We start from the raw sequence: 12,853 nt of genomic DNA on the forward strand, positions 1-12,853 counted from the left end.
AAAAAAAAAGATAAAATGAAGGACAAAAAGGAAGGAGTTTCCATTAGAACTACATTTACTCTTCCTGACTCAGAAAAAAATCAGACCAAAGTAGAAGAGATTAGGGCCAGGTGTCAGAAATATGGAAGGGAAGCATTATTCCTAAAATTCAACCTTAAAGATTGGACAATCCTAATAACAATGCTTCCTTGTACAACAACATGTAATAAACAGGGGGTTGGGGTGATGGATTTCATTTTCTTCATATATTCTTAAGAGATTAAGGTAGAATTTAATGATAATTGTACTTGGCTATAAATCAAAATTGGTAAACATATATTTTGAACTATGAAAATGGAAAAAAGGGAAAACAACATTTGTTCCAAAAAAGTCAACCACTCTGAAGCAGAATAAAGCCTAGTCCAGAAGATTAACACAAGAAATAAAGGAAAAACCAAAAATACTTCTGATTAACTTATAAGATTATTTTAGACATTATTTAAATATGAAAAAATGACAATAATAAAAACAGTAGAAATGGAAATCAATAAAGGTTTTATGAGACACAACATAAACCTATAAAACTGAAACCTAAATGAAGGCAGAGAGTGAATGTAAAATTGATACTGATGAACAATAAACAGTGGGCCACCTCAAAAATTTAACAAATGTAGTTACAGAAGAATGTACAATTGGGAGCAGCACAAGTAGATCAAGGAGACTCATAATGAGTAAAATAGAAATGTAAAAACTATAAAATTCTAGGTGTACTAATAATATAAAAATCAAACCTTCTAACAGAAAGAAGTTTTGAATCTGTAATTCACAACATCATCATTAGTGAAAAGAAAATTATACAACCACTGCTCAAATGATTTTACTTTAAGGTTACAGAAGAAGTCCTTACTATACACAACACAGGAATGAGGAGTTTTCCGCACTCAACCCCCTGAAGTATGTTTGATTCTGCTTCCTGATTCATTTCAGTAAGTTACACGAAACAAGGAACCAGGCAGAATTGCGGTATTGGCCTATGGGACTCAAAAGTTCTTTAACAAAAGAAAAATTCTTTTAACATTATATTTAACATGCAAAAAAGTTAGATTCAGATATTCAAGGACTAGTGAAGTTTGTTCCCACATATTCAGAAAAATTTTCTAAGGAAATTCTGAAAAATTAAATTAGACTCACATTTGATTCTGTCCTCTACAACTCTGGCCCTTCTGAAATGACAAATGGAAATGGAACATAGCAAAGGATTCAAATCTGCAGTAGCCTTCCAAAACAGAACTGTATTATTCAGGCGGGCTAGGCTTATATTGCAGTAACTTACAATTTTCACATTACACTAGCTTAACATGCTAGTGCTTACTTTCTCTCTGTTGTCATGCACCCAACATATTTTGGACATAATTGTGCATCCAAATTGATAGTTTCCATGGCCTGTACTGACATTGGTCACTGACGTAGGAAAAGATCATACAGACAATTTTACACTTGCTTTTCTGTGGATTGTGTGAAAATAAAGTCTTCTCTTCAGCTCATAGTCTAAAAGTAGTGCTAAGACCACGCTGAACAAAATGTATGTTTGAAAGTATAGTAGTTAAGATGCCACAAAGAAAGAAGCACCAACATAGGCAAAGCATAGGTTATTTTTGTAAATATCAAGTATTAGCATGTGTGTAAAATCTTCTTTAACTATAACACCTATACATGATCAAAATAGACAACAATGCTTCAAGTTGTAAATCAGAACTATTTATTTATTTATTTGGGTTTTTGAGATAGGGTCTTACTGTGTGGTTCAGGCTGACTTTGAACTCTATGTACCACAGCTTGGCTTCCAACTTGCAGCAATCCTCCAGCATCAGTCCCCGAAGTGCCAGAATTAGAGGTGTGTATCATGACATCTGGCTGAAAATAAATGTAATACAAACACTTGTAAATTTTCAGTCAAATATATATATAGGGTTGGTTTCAAAATGAAACTGAAGCAATAATCAAACACATTTTGTAAACTAACCAAAGTGAGAGATTTATCTTCCTATTTATTTCCTATTATCTATCTTTTATATTGCTGTTTGTTTAAGTTTTCAGTTTCTTATATAAGAGAAACCATGTGATATTTAAGCTTGTGTATCTGATTTTCTTCACTTAACATTATGTCTCAAGGTGCATCAATTTTACTACAAAGAACTGCAGTTTATTCTTCACAGCAGAGTAGTATTCCATTGTGTATAAATGCTACATTGCCTTTACCTATTCATCTGTTGTTGGACGTTTGTCTGCTTCCAAGATGTAGCTCTTGTGCTCTTGTGCTCTTAGGAGGAGGAAGATGATGAAGGGATGAAGAAATAGTTGAAATATTTTATGTACATGTATCAACACCTGATGCAGAATGTAATCATTATGTACCACAAACACATACTAATGAAAAATTAAAACTGGGAAAAAAAGAAAGAAAAATAACCACAGTAAGAAGACCCGAAAGGCAAGCATATATTATCCAACCAAAACATAAATCAAAGAAATGCTCACAACATTACTTTTTATAAAATGAACAATAATTTTAATTATCATACATATAGTACTTATGTGACATGCCAGATGCTGCTTATTGCACATGTTCTTATTATTTTAATTGAAGTATTATTATTGTTCCATTTTTAAGATGAAAAAACCAAGGCAGAATGAAATTAAATGTTTTAGAAGCACATAGATTATAAATAACAGAGCTGAGTAAGTGGTAATGATGTTTGTTCTTACTACTTTTATTTAGTATACAGTACGGGCTTTACTGTAATCCATAAAGACAGATAGATAAAGAGAGAAAGAAGGTAATCAAACTCTCTGTATTCATAGACTGCATGATTGTTTACATGGAAAATTCCAATGAATCTATAAAACAATCACTAGAAATAATAAGTGAAAGTAAGTAGGTCTCCAGGTACAAGATCGATTTAGAAAAGTCAATTGTATTTTTATACTAACACTGAATAATAGGAAAGCACAAATTTGTTATAGAATCTACATTATATCATTATAAATTAAAATAATTAGGAAAACATTTAATAATGTTGTGAAAGAGGTTTAAACAGCCAACTACAATAAGCACGGCTGAAAGTAATCACACGATGATAAATGCAAATATCCATAATTCTCAAACACTGGAAGGCTTAATGTTAAGATTGCAACTCTACCTTTTTTGGTAATAATTGAAAATGTATATGGAAGAGCAAAATAAATAGGATGTACTTAGAAAATTGAAAAGAAAGGTAAATTTGCTGCAATATTCTCCCTGCAAGATTTATAGTAAATCTAAAATAATCAAGACAGTGCTATTATTAGCACATAGGTAGAACCATAGCTCAGTAAAACAGAATGAAGAATTCAGAAATAGACCCAGACATACCTCATCAATTGATTTTTCAGAAATAATTACAACAGAATGCAATGCAGGAGAGAAAACTTTCTTTCCCCCTATCCTTCTGGAATAATTAAGTAAATATGTAGGAAAAAATGAACTTCAACTATTTCATAACACATATAAAAATTAAATTGACATTGGTTATAAATCTAAATATAGAAGTTAAAATAATAATTCTCAAAGAGGCAAACGTTAATATTCCTATAGAGCACACTAAGACTTCTTTATATGAAAGGCATAAATCAACAAAAACACGTATTTTCTCTCTATATATATGTATGAAATAGGTTAGCTATAAATATGTATCTTTCTAAATATCTCTACACATATTTTTATGTATATATAGATAGACTACATTTAATGTATTAATATATATAGGCATGTATGTGTAGATTGTATATAGCATGTAGTGCATTTATTTATGCCCATAAATATAGATAGCACATCTATCCATATACATATATCTTATATGCCTTTAAAATTTGGCAAAAAAATTGAGAAAATACATAATAATATCAAAAACGAATGTTAAATATTGCTCAATATCCTTACTTATCTGAGAAAGCCAATTAAATCTAAAATGATACCATTTAACTTGCATTAGCAGGTCAAAAGTTAAAATGAATGACAATGCCAAAAGCTATCAATATTTTAGATGCATTGCTAGCCGCAGTACCACGTGGTCCTGCAATTTTGGCAAAATTTCCCACAAATTCTTGTAAAGCTAAACACAGACCACACCCTAGTAGGTTCATAGCTTAATGGCCCATGTTTAAGTTTTTGGTCCATCTTGAGTGATTTTTGTTTATGATGTAAAATGAGAGTGCAGTTCCATTGTTCTGCATGTGTTTGTCCAGTTTGTTCGGCATCGTTTGATGAAGGACTGTCCTCTCCCCAAGGTATATTTCAGTTCCATTCGTCTACACATCTCTTTGTACCAGTACTACCCAGCTCTGAATACTGCCGGTTTTTCAGGCCATATGGTAGTACGATGCCTCCAAATTTGTTCTTTGTGTTAAAGATTTCTTTAACCATTCAGGATTTTGTGTCAATCCAGATAATTTATGGTATGTTTTCTCTATTTTGGGGGGCAAAAAAAGTCATTGGAATTTTGAAAAGGAGTCCACTGACTGTAGAATGGTTTGCGTAGCATGCACATTTTAACAATAGTGATGTTTGCAATCCATTAACACAAGACATTTTGCCCACTGTTTATATCTTCTTTAATTTCTTTCATCATTCTCCTCTCGTGGTACTGGAAATTAAACATCCACAGCCCTTTCCAATTTTTATTTTTTTTTATTTTGAGATGGGGTCTTGCTATGTAACTAAGTTGCCCACAGTAGGCTTTAATTTATGATCCTCCTGCCTCAGCTTCTCAGAGTGGTGGGATTGCAGGCATGTACTACTATGTTTAACTTCATCAATGTTTTATAGCTGCTAGTATATGGGTCTTTTACCTCCTTGGTTCAGCTTGTTCTCAAGTATTATATTGTTTTGATGTTATCATAAGTTGGATTTTTTTCTTAATGTCTTTTTTATATGGTAAATCCTCAAAGAAAAACAGAAAAAAAGGCTTCTTGACATACATCTTGGCAAAGCTATTTTGGATAAGATGCCAAAAGAAAGGCAATAAAACAGACCATAGACAAACAGGACTGTATCAACTTACAATGATTTTTCCACATTAAAGGAATCAATGAAGAAGTAACCTACAGAATACAATTATAAAAAGTTTGTATACCACACAAATGATTAAAAAGTTCACATATAAAATATATAAAGAATTCACATGATTCAACTGAAAAAAAGAACTGATTTTAAAATGGCAAAGGACTTGAATAATCATTTCTCTAAAGAAGCTATATAGAAAAACTTAAAATGCTCAATCTTGTTAATTATCACAGATATCCAGGGGCTGGGGATTCAGCTCAGCCGCGCAGTGCCTGCCTGGCAAACGCAAGGTCATGAGCTCGATTCCCGGTACCGGAAAAAAACAAACAAAAAAAATTATCATTTTACATGCATTATAATTGATAGTACCCAAAAGATAAAAGCTAAAATGTGTTCACAAGGATATGGATAAAAAGAAAATTGTTGTACACTTGTACACATTGGTAGAAATTAAATTATTACAATAATAATGGAAGATAATATGGAGGCTTCCAAAACTTAAATATAAAGCTGCTACCTGATCTGCAATCCCATTTATGGATTCACATCAAAAGGTAACAAAATCAATATGTTCAAGAAATATCTGCATTCCCATGTTCATTACATTTTTAATCATAATAATATATAATCAGCTTAGTGTTCAGTTATTGAGTAAATAAAAATATATTATATAATATTCCATTATATCTACTTATCTATCACCTATTTATGAAAGGGCCTTAAAAGCAAGAGTCCTTGCATTTACAGAAACATTTCTTTAATTTGACAATATCATGCCAAGTGAAACAAGGCAGGTAGAATGGCAGATATTGTATGTTCTTTCTTATTTATGAAATCTAAAACAGTTAGTCATAGAGATAGAGAGAATTATACTTACCATGTAACAAGGGAGTGGGGATGAGTGGTGAAATGTTGGTCAAAGTATACAAAATTTCCTTGTGTCATACAGGAGGGATTAGGCCAGGAAATCTATCAGTAAAAATGGCTACTGTAGTTAGTATAGTGCATACTGAAAATGACAGAGTAGATTGTAAATGTCTTCACCACCAAAAATGGTAATTATATGAAGTGATGTACATATTTAATATTCATCAATTGAAAATAACTTTAAAAATTAAATAACTCATGGTATAAAAAGAAAAAGAGTAAATGAAAAATACACATATTCATTATTTGAGTAATTTCTTCCACTCTTAGATGGTTATGTGAATGAGATCCAAACACATGCTCATCAAAATATTTGTACATGAAAAATGATACCTGTGATCAATCTTCTATTCTTATATCTGGTAATCTGAGCAACTTCGTTGAAAATAACAATATGTAATATAACAACCACTGTTAATCCTTATCATTTGGTTTGAAACCCGTATCATTTTTAATGCCCTTGTTAGTATTGGACTTGTTTGTACTTTGCTATTGTTCCTTTTTTGTACTATTTTCTTTAAAATAAAAAAAAGAAAAATGACAACTGTGATTCAGAAGAACCTCAAGCTGTGAACAAATTGGGATGGATAAAATGATGGTATATCCATAAAATGAAAAATCTCAGGGCCAAGAATGTAGCTCAGAGGCACAGCACCTGCCTGGCAAGTTCAAGGTCCTGAGTTCGATTCCAGGTACCAAAAATAAATCTCATTTAACCAATTAAAATAAGTGAATGACAACTGTCCAGGGTAACATGATATAACTTCAAAACTTTATGCACCAGAAACTTGAAACAAATAAAAAGTAAGTGCTGTATAATTCCATTTATATTAAATTTCAGAAGAAACGGAACCAAGAGATGAAATAAATTAGAGCAATGACTGCCCACAAAATATACAGGAAAAGAGTATAGGGAAAATTTCCACAGTAATCAAGATTTATTAGGTTAAAGTGATTTTTATTGGGTAAATATATTTTTAGAAATTTATGAAATTGTACCCTCAAGGTCTGTGATTTTTACATGTAAATTTTCCTTCTTTAAAAGCAAAATTATGTTGAAATTAATGAGTTACCAAGCAGTTATTGGTAGCAGTAAGTTCTTTACTTAAATTTAAATGTAGATTTTTTTGAAAAATATAGTAATTCAGATTCATCAGGAAGAAAAAGGGAGAAACAATAACACAAAAACTAGGATAGATAAAAGTCCAATACCAGTAAGAATACAAGTAAAAATAAGGGTTACGGAATAACATGTGTGGGATGATTTAGAGCATGTGAACACAAAGTGAAGAAACTGAAGTGTAGTGAAACATCACCAAAACTGCAAAACAAGCTCCCTGACTTCAAAGTCTATTTCTGCAACTACATTTATGAATTAACTGTATGAGAAAACCTCATACAATTTTATAGTAAAATATTTGAAAAAACTAGTAAAATTAATAATAGTCATATATGAAATTATGCAATAGTGAATTGAGCAAGAAATAAAGTCAAAATGGACCAGTGATCATGGAAGAAATATAAAAATTTAAAAATGTATTTCCACAAATGGTTGGTGACTTTTTCAAATAGCTTTATTGTTATTTTCATTCCAATATTCAGTTGCACTTAAATTTACATCTTTTCCTCACTATTCTGAATGATTCCTCATGGCGAAGTTATTATATGTTCTCTTCACAGCTGAATCACCAATGTCTAGCAAGTTCTCTTGCATTCATAAGCAGCACTTCAATAGTTATGTATGAAATGACTGCATCAATCATTGAATTAATTTCAAGAAGTAGTGAAACTCTACCGTGCCTGTTCAGAATAATGAAAAGTATTCAAAGGTTTTAAGCTATGTTATTACTAGTTAGCATAATCTCAGCACCACAGTAATGATTGTTGTACACAACTCAATAGTGGATGCAAAAATTAGTGGACGAATGTCTAAGGAAGGTTAGGATAGAATTCGCATAGTCTCTTTATATCTAACCACAAGATACTTCATAATGTATAGGGAAAACACAACATATTTGTAAAAATATGGCAGACTCTACTTTAAGCAGTGATCCCGGCGAACATCACCACTCAACATATCTTTTTGTGCTATTCTTTATAAAAATGCATGCACTGAATTCATGAGGAATAAAGACCATACAAACCCAAGATATGTATAGTTTACAAGATAACTAGCCTGTACTTTACAAACATTCAAATACAGTCTTAGTCTGTTTGGGATACTTAGAACAAAATATCATAGACTGGGGCGCTCAAACATCAAACACATTCATTTTTTGAGTTCTAGAAGCTTGGACGGGGAGGTGTAAATGCAAGACTGAGGGGCGAGTCAACTCAGTGTCCGGAGAGAGCACTGAGCCTGGTGTGCAGATGGTCCCTTTCCCTGCTATATTTGAATGGGAGAGAGGGAATGGGGGAGGACAGAGGGAGACAGAGAGATCAGGATTTTTCTCTCTTTTGTGGTTGTGGGAATTAAACTCAGAGGCTGCACACTGAGCTATATGTCCTGCCCTTTTAAAAAATGTAGTATTGGTACGTGTCTGTGATATATAATAATTACATTCATCTTGGGGAATTGGTACAGGTCATCCTGATCTCATCGTGATCAGTGCTTCTCCCCCTTACCCCACCGCCCTGCTTCTCCAAATCCTTTCCCACCTGCGCAGCCTCCATCTCTTTCCTACCATCTCTCTTTTATTTTGCTGAACTCAAGACAGAAGTTTGCCACCTTGTCCATATTTTTCCTCTTCTTATAAGGACACTAGTTGTATAATATTGACCACATCCTTGGGACAACATTTAAGTCTAATCACCTCCCAAAGGTGCATTGTTTTGGAGATTAGGGCTTCAAAATATGGCTTCCCATGTACCCCCAACAATTTCTGTAACTAAATTACATTTATCAAAACCTACATATTAACACTGACACATGCTAATAATTTATCTAGAGGCCTAATTCTACTTCACCAATTGTTTCATTAATGCATTTTTTCTAGCCTATGACTCAATATAGGATTTGACATTGCACAGGTAAAAATATTCGGTCCATTACAAGATTTCTAAAAGACAGGAATATTTAAGGAAGTATTTGTCATGAAAGAAAATATGGAGGTACAGCAACTAAATACAATTTGAAATCCTGAATCAAATTATGAATTAGAAAAAGCACATGATAAAAAATTGCTTAAATCTGAATTAAGTCACTGGATAAATTAATAGTATTGCATCAATATTTATTTATATGTTTTGATAAGGGTAACATAGTTATAAATTCCATACATTTGGCAAAACTGAGAGAAGGATGTAAGGGAAGTTGTTTTACTGTTTTACAAATTTAATGTCCTTTCAAACTTTAAAAACTGAGAAAAGCAAGCATAAAATAAAATTCTGGGATGATAAAAATGTTTTAAAATCGCACAGTGGTGAAAGCTAAGCAATGCTGTGCATATGTGAAATTCCACAGCAATGAGAGAATCCCACATTTTAAATGAGTGAATTGTGTGCCACGTGAATTTCATAAAAATAAGTATGCTACCCAAAACAAGGACAGAGCCCTGAAAGTGAACACTAACACACATAGATTACATGCATGCATGCGCACACACAATCATGGCCCAGCGTCAGTCAGAATTCTATGGAAAAATATTCTCAAGGAAGGCAATGGTTGTGCACTTCAAATAATAGCAGTGTTGCTACACTGAGTTTATCTTGTGCACGCTATGTATTCAGGAGTTGGCAAATATCTGAGGCATCCTTCCTATGAGTCAATAATACATACCTATGCCAAGAGGAAAAAAAGATCATACAAAATATTTTATAAAATTCAACCTTTGTATTCCCCCAATATACCTGCAAAAAAGGTACCTTTCATTATAAGAGTGATCTGTCTAAAATCAACAACTAATACAATATTTAAGGGCTTACTTCTTGAAGGAAAAGGTAAGAAAGCATTACTGTCATAACTTTCATTATTTTGAAAATTCTACTTTGGGTAAGATGTGGAAAATGTACTTTGAAAAGAAAACCCTGTATCACTCTATTTTTCTAGTTACTGCTCTACTATATATAATACTTGATAGAATCTGAAAATCTTAGCACTAATGAGACTCTGGGAAGTGACAAATTACAGCAATTCAAAACTTACTAGTTTTGCTGTATTTCAAGAATAACCACTAAATTTCACTTTAAAGTAACAGAATTTCAAATACCTAAGAAGCAATATAGAAGGAAATGTAAAAGAATCAACTTGTGCCCTTCAAAGAAATGCCTAGGTCTAAGATAGCTCATAAAACCAGGCTTGCAGATAGAACGATAACTGATGGACAAACTAGAAAGATGTAAACTAAGGAAACTTTCCCATTTAACCTGAATTTAAGACTAAGATTAATTTAATTGTTTTTCTACCAGGTCTTTAGGATTTATATTTACTTTATTCAACTTTCTGGAAATTACATAGGTGCGAAGTCCATCCCTTCTGCACATAATATTTCCCTTACCACAGGGCACTGTCTATCCATACTGCAGATGGATAGGCCTGTCCATTCCTGTCGTCCTTCGTGTACCAGCTACAGACTAAAATACTATCCTTTCCTCTGATGACAGGTTCTCACGAATGCATCTCTATGGAAAGGAAGGTTCCCTTGGAATTTGATGTAAAGGAGATTAAAAAACTCTAGAGCCTTAATTTTCTTATTCTTCTGGAACCTGAGGGTCTAGAAAATGAATTCATCTATCTTCAAGGTATTCAGTGTTATTCCTTTTTTTTTTTTTTTTCTTGCTTCTGTTTTAGTTTTGTTTTGTTTTGATTTGATGTGTTTTGCTTTGTTTTGTTAAGTGTTGTTTTTATTAAGGTAAAACCACAGCGTGAGACCTGCCCTCTTAACAAAATTAAAATTATTCAATACCCTGTCATTCATTATAGACATAAAAGGCTTGCATTAAATAAACTCTGTTGCTAATTACAATTTATGTTGGTTGGGATGATATCTGATCCCCTTGTCACACAAGAGAGTTAAGGGGGCAGAGTACAGAGATAACTAATGCTTCTCTGGTGCCTGCCACGTGTCATGATCAATGCTATGTTTTAAAAATGTTATTGCATTTAATTGTTTAGGTGCCTATTCTATTTAATACCTGTGCTTTTTATTTCTTTTAATATTGACACCAACTTGGAATATTACTATACTGTATGTGCTTATAGAGGCTTTATACTATTCACTTTAATTTAAAAACAATTGAATTTTAGAGTCTTATTTACTTGTCAAATACTATAATTCTTTTAAAAGATATGAATACTAGAATCAGCAGTGATGTTGCCAGCAAACTGGATTAGGAGGACAATGTCCCCCCAGGTCTGTCCTCTAGGAATTGTTTTGCAAATCAGATTGGCAACCATCTGGCCAAATTCATACACAAATACAACTTCCTAGTATGAAGTCAAGGCATATTGGGAAAGTCTGGAGGGGAGGTATTTACCTCAGATCTCTAATCAAAATGTCAGTGTTTCCCAATTACTTAGTACTAGCTCTTCATGTACTGACATCCTTACGATGACTATCATTTCTATATGCACTGTATTTTTATATGAAGTACCTTTTTATGCTAGGAATGTAAAAGAAATAGCTATTAGGGCTGAAAAGATAGAGTGGAAAATTAAAATTTGGGAAGATCTTATTTACAGAATTAACTGCTTTTGATATTTAGAGTTACTCATTTTCATTATGCAGCTGTAAAGGACTCTGGTTTCACAGATCTATAATTATATATGAATAAAAATTATATATAAAAGAACACAGTTGAGTTTGTACTGTTTAGATTTTTGATGTTTCTCTACCTTCTATGTTCAGTAGTGTTTGATTTTATGCTATAAATTCATTTATTAGATGGCTTTCATTTCTGCAATTTTTAAAAACTTTTTGTTTTTCTTTTTTGTGGTATTAGAAATTGAATCCAGGGTCATGTACATGCTAGACAACCCCTCCATCACTTTGCTACATTCCCATCTCTCTATGCAATCTTTAAAATAATATCTTAAAGATATGAGCTAATTGGGGGTTAGCTAATTCTTTCTGTCTTGTTGAAGAAATTGGATATTTTAAATCTTTTTAAATAATGAATATTGCAGTGGTAAATATACTCTATGAGAATTAATATATTTCTAATTATTAATGTAAATGCTTTAAAGTGCACAAAAACGTGCACTTTGTAAAGCTTCTCATCACCTTTTGTCAGCTTGGTTTTATATACCCAAGGGATCTGAATTTGACTGTAACTGGAGACAAGAAAGGGCAGAATTTGAACATTACTGTATGATATGACACAGGAGTGAAGCCAGCTGGGCAAATGCTTCTGGTTCATCCCTGACTCCACCCAAGTTCATCACATAAAACCGCACCACTGTCCGTGGAGGTATTTGAGTCTTTGTTGTATTAGTATTTGTGCAGAGTAAGGACTTAAATTTCTTATGTATGGACAGAACATCATCTTTATGGCACAACTATTTGTACATGAAAAATAAATCCTACATGTTTTCTACGTTTCTATCTGATCTCCTGTTTAGACATTAGAGAATTTTGCATGGACATTTGCTTAGAAATGTTCTTTTATCCAACTACACTTGTTCTCATTGCTTTACATGTCACCCACATACATAGGGCAGCTGTAATTACCAGTATGATCCAAATATAGGTTGAATGTTTTAATTTAACAAAAATTACAGTAAAAGAAACCTTGCCATTTATCCTAAGAGAAATACTCCTTTCACTTCAAATTCAGGTATCCCATTGTTCTTGCCATTTCTGAAGCATGTCTGGAAGTCTTTTTCCTATCTTTACAAAGTTTGATTAA

Source organism: Chinchilla lanigera, unplaced genomic scaffold (genome assembly GCF_000276665.1).
Source record: "Chinchilla lanigera isolate Chin_1 unplaced genomic scaffold, ChiLan1.0 scaffold00138, whole genome shotgun sequence".
Taxonomy (NCBI): domain Eukaryota; kingdom Metazoa; phylum Chordata; class Mammalia; order Rodentia; family Chinchillidae; genus Chinchilla; species Chinchilla lanigera.